The following is a 5769-nucleotide window of genomic DNA, read 5'->3' on the forward strand; positions in this document are numbered from 1 at the left end:
CAGAGGCTGCGACGGCACGAATATTTCAATTCGGCGCAATGAATACAAGGACAAAAAGCAATAAGAGTAACTACAGGACGGCGCTCATCTACTGGCTTACTCTTTTTTTTCTTAAGAAACTTGCATATTTATACCGAGGATATATCTGACTTCGTAGAACATCCAACTTCTCTGCTGGCTTGCCATATTTACATTCACCATTTCTGAATCAGCCGCAAGGATCGCTGGCGTCGCCTGTCCTGCCTGCACTGCGACGAAGACCAGCGGCGACCCTCACTCGCTGACCGCGGATGGTGCAACCACCAGGCGATGGCTCATGTGCGTGCCGCAGCGGTCGAAACTCTGCACGGCACAACATGTGCTCGGGCAGCCACCGCTTCAATCGGTGCCTTCCAGAGCGAGCAGCCTTCACCGACCTCCGCACACTGCTCGAACTCCTCGCCGCTTCAGGTACGGGAACACACAACCCACACTAGGTCATCGGTTGTACAACTTACGCTTTGATGAATGACGAAAGATTGGTGAGCCCGTTACGAAAAAAAATACAGCGGACAGTTAAAGGTGAATTTTATATTCATGGGAAGACAGTCTGAAACAACCGGGCATATAAGCGCAACATGCACCGTCACAAAGGCCTTCACATTGCGTGATGGTAAATTCCACTGACGTTAATGAAATAATAACGCATGACATTTGAAATCGTGACGTAGTTCTTATAAGGTGATAATTACACCTAAGATGATGAGCTTTGGATTTTATAGTTACGGTGTCATTATCATATGCGTAACAGCAGCGGCGGTATGCATTAGGCAACTGTTACGTATGATACTACACCCTATAGCTGAGTATCTTCCTCGTCGTCCTGGTACATGAACATCACGGGATCGACGGCCTTGTTAACGCAGGCGCCGGCAGCTGGCCTCACCAGTGCGGCCGTCCAGCAGACCCCGGAGGCTCCCGAAGAGGAGGATGGAGACAGCACCCACCCGCACGCCGACGCCCAGCTGTTCGCCGTCAGCGATGAACTTCGGTACGCTTGCGAGCGAACTGGGATCCGCTGGGAGGAAGGCGGACAGCACCGAACCGATCGGCGTGCCCCGTGAGTGAGCAACGTGCATGTGATTCGCGCAACAGAGTGAGTCAGGAAGAGAAGTAGATTAAATTAGCATGCAAGCCGCCACTGCCTTACATGCGCAACTGTACTTGCGCAAAAACTTTTGCGTGTGTGTATAACTGGGTGCCTGTAACAATTATGTTGAATTAAACGAGAAAACGACATGTCAAAATCAAACACAAACGCGCAAAATATTGCCAACGGGAGAGGGAACACCACCAGAGTTCGTGGTCATGTGCGCTTGAATTGAAAATTAACTGCGTTAGCATGAATGTCTTACAAATACGATTTTAAAGCGATAGTGTTAAGGGGTCCGTGTCGCAGAAAAGCCGCCGTTGACGTCGATGTCGTTGGCCCTGAGAAAAAATGCACTAAAAAATCCTCGACTAGCAGCCTCGGTGCCAGATCAGAAACCTAAGTGATGTTGCCTTCTGGCGTAATCGCAACCTGACCAACCGATTGTGAGCAAACTGCCCTCCCTGGTAAGTGGCAGCTAAATTAATGATTAATCGCGAGGGGCTGTTCGGGAAGAGGGTAGCACCATCCCCACTTCTCAGCCGCTGCACCACTGCGCCCGAAGTGATATGAGGACTCCCATGGGTCTATGAATGTAAAGTATTGAATGATCAATTCCGCGTATATGGGCATTGATCCACTTACGTTATAGCGTCATGCCCTTAAGGTTAAGTGTGCTGTCCAGCACTCTTTCTTTTCCCGAGTTTTAACGGCGCTAAGCATAGCTTCTGTCCCTATCAGGATTGGTCCTAGCTTGATTCACAAACACGCAATGACAAATGTGCGTTCGGCACCGACAATTTTGAGATGTAAAACGCGTCAAGACTTACGGCCCCGCAGAGCCAGTTCTCGTTTGTTTTGGAGCCGTGATTCTTACTCGAAAAATAATCATTAGCTTACGCTTTCTCATAGGATTTCTCTTTATGTGAGTGCATTCGTACAAAGCGTGCTCGTGTCCAAGCCCGCCCTCTCCCACTGCTTCGCAGGTGTGACTGCGTCCGAGCGAGCGACTGGCGTGCGAGCGCATCTGAGCCGGAGCTGCACGCCTCGTGCTCGGGGGCTCCGCCTCCATAAGCGGGCCGCTTCGGGGTGCGCGCTGCTGTGTTTCGATACCTGACCGCACACGGCCCGCCCCAAACTGAGAAGCGGCTCTGCGCAGCCCCCACCCCGCTACAAAAGGAACTCGTCGGACAGCGACAGTTCAAGCTCGTCGCTCTCCTCCTCAAATATCTCTCGCGTCCATGTCCGCCTAAAGCGACTCTGTGCTGCTCTGGCTGAAAGGGAGCGCCTCCATGTAGTCCGAACCGTAGGTCGTAAGGCCTGCGAAATAATTGGTTTTCTTTATGATTAACAAACTACGAAGCATCCAAATGTATTAGCAATACAAGTTTTTATAAAGAAGTTACACAAAACCAAGTCATGCAGAAAAGCTCCAAGGAATACTGCGTATAACGGGCGATACTAATCTCCCCGGCAAGGTCAACTACACGGGCGCGCCCATGCCCACAAAAGCGGCGTGGCCGCCTGGCTTCTACAGGTTTAAATGTCTCATGGCTACTCCAAGTGTATAATCTGTGTCTATCACCATTGAACTTCACCGATGTTGGCGATTTTTGAAATTTTTAATCAATTCTTGCGTGCTCATGTTTTGCGCCAACCCACTGGACAGAAAATATGTGCAAACGCGGAATGACTGTTTTTATTGTGCTTTGAAATAGTGACGCCTGTGCTCTAGCAGGCGTTTCTTGGAGTATCTTGCACTGTTGGTGTCAATGGCCAGCCAGCATCGGAAATCAGTAGCAATGACCAAGCCATAGCCACCGCCAGTATGACACCGACTAAAGGCTCCTTCGATGCATTCGCCATGAACTCAACGAAGCTGTGCTCACTAGTTTCACTCATTCGCAGTTTCGAGGTTTATTCCGACCCGATTTTTCTTGACATCATGGCGACCGGTTAAGGTAGAGCAGCTCGCTGAGAAAAAAAATGAATTTGGCAAACGAATCCTCCCGCACGACATGAAATAAGAGTTTCCAGCCAGGGTGTTTACTACTACCGCAGCGAGCAGATTGCGCTTCAACTCTGATGAAGTGTAGCGTTCTAGGCGCTCAATCACGTGTGTCTTGGACAAGGAAGCTTTAGTTGGACCTTCCAGTCTCACGGCTGGCGTACTGCAAACTTTAATGAACTCCGCCCTAAGCTGCATTGGACCTCGTGGTCGCATCCGGTAAGCGCCACAGCTCCATGCCATGAACAGTGCTTTTATGTTCGAACTTTCATGCCGCTTCTTGTGTCTCACGATTGCCTGGCCGCGGGACCTGTTAACGCCTTGAGACACAGCTGCCTTATACCACGCTGTGGATAGTAATATGTATTTCATAAAAGCGGCACATTCGCCGCTCGGTTTGACGGAATACCATGGTCTTCGTAGATTGCTTCTATAAGCTGTGCACTTGGCCGTACTCCTTACATAGCCCTTTTACGGCACTAGTGTGCCTCCGTGGCTGAGAGCCATGGCGGCCGGCTTTCAGATTAAATCCGTGCAACCGTTTTAGTACATAATGCTATCGTCTTCTGTCATTACACCTGCCATTCCCATTGCTAAAATGGCAACACAAAATACTGACAATAGTTGTTTGTATTCTCATGTTTAAACGGTTAACGATAGATTTCCTTCCGGCCAGGTTAAATATATGCTGTCTCTGGAGCTTTATGCGCCTTGTAGACTGTCGAGATGTGACTAAGAAAGGTCAAGTAACTATATCGGAGCCGCGGCGCTGCGGTTTAACTCTACGGTAGGGTCGGTGTAGCACCGCGAGGCGGAAAGAAGCAAACTTTTCCCAAAGCGTCCCACTGCTTTCGCTATCGCGTTTCAGGCGTTTGAAAGCCGTTCGTGACTGTGCACTTGTCCTTAGCGACTGCTTTCCTACGAAAGACTAATCTTTAAAAGCAGACAGCTTGCCGAACCTCCGTAATACTGAAATGCGGAAAGAGCCTGCACTCCGTTCTCCGAGTATTCAACTCCAGTGCCGCGCGTTGTCATCTGGCGGTCCGTCTTCTCGCCACTTCTAATTTTTTTTTACTCTCACCTGTGCTTTGTCAAGGAACCAACTAACCCGCCCTTGAATACACTAACGTGCTTAATTGCTCCGCCTTCCCTCCGCTTATACACCGCTAAACACATCACACTTATCTTTCATTGGAATTCCCCTGGACAGACCCACTTTCCATCTAGCACCCACAAATCTAAATCTTTCTCGCCGAGGACATCATCACCATAGCACAGCACACACTTACTAACCACATACGACATTTGTCCGTAAAGTTTCGAGACTGAGTCCATTAATAAAAGCGTTTCACATTGAAATAATTTTTGCTGCACCCCTTCAATATAGTCTCTATTGTAGTTTATACACAGTTTCCAACGCTTCTGGAGATCTTGGAAACAGTTGGAAAACGCTTCTTTTGGTAGGGCTTACAGCTCCTTTGTCGTGGCGTTTGGAATGGCCTCCACGCTCCCCATCCAGAGACATCTTAGCGTTCTCTTCACACGATGAAGCAGAAAAAATCGCATGGGGAGAGGTCAGGAGGGTATGGCGGATGGGGAAGTACAGTAATGCTGTGTTTGGCGAGAAATTTTGTCACGCTGAAACCAGTGTGCGGTCTTGCGCTATCATGGAGAAGGCTCCATTGTCCAGATGTCCATAAGTCAGGGCGACGGCGTCGCAGTGCATCACGCATGTGTTGGAGTACGCGGATATAAAGCTCCCGATTCACCGTCTGCACTTGTGGGACGAACTCGTGGTGTATGACACCTCTGTCATCGAAACAAACTATCAGCATCGTCTTTGCTTTGGTCTTTTGTCGCCGCGTCTTCCTCGACGCCAGAGAGCCTGCGGACCGCCATTCGGCGCTCTGCCTCTTTGATTGAGGGTCTTATCGAAAGCACCATGTTCCGTTTTCAGCAATGATCCTGTCGAATGAAGCATCCTACTCTGCCTCGGAGAGCAAATCAGCGCTCATTGATGACCGCCTTTCCTTCTGGTCCCGTGTGAGGGAGTGCGGCACTAGCCTGACATTCAGCTTTCGTTTCCCCAAGTTCTCACGCAAATTATGGTCGCACTTTGTCTTACTAATGTCGAAAGCATCTGATAGCATGCGTACTGTAATGGTGTGGTCTTGCTGTGCGATTTCCTTGATCCGCGCCACGTTGTTTTCATTCCGTGAAGTTGCAGGGCGCCCCTGCTTTGTTTCGTCTTCCACCGACGTTCTCCCGAAACGAACCTCCTCTGCCACTCCAAAACTCGCGCCCGCGATAATGTCTAATTGCCGTAGGCGTCACGAAGGAGCGCATACGTCTGTGTGGCTGTCTTGCCAAGCTTCACACAGAAATTTATGTTTACACGCTGTTCGAGGTGGACGCCCATCTCTCCGCATAGAATGCGCAGACGATTAGTGACAATGTATTTTTTACCTGTAGTGCCATCTAGAGGCTGCCACAGCAATTAACATAAATAGCTCAGGTTAGCCCGAAAATATGGCGGTACACACAGGCGGATAAAGGTATATTGTACATGTAGCCACCGGGGGGATATCCTTCAAGTAGTCGTTTTTTGTACCCCAATAGACGCCTTGGCGTC

Source organism: Amblyomma americanum, chromosome 3, assembly GCF_052857255.1.
Source record: "Amblyomma americanum isolate KBUSLIRL-KWMA chromosome 3, ASM5285725v1, whole genome shotgun sequence".
NCBI lineage: Eukaryota > Metazoa > Arthropoda > Arachnida > Ixodida > Ixodidae > Amblyomma > Amblyomma americanum.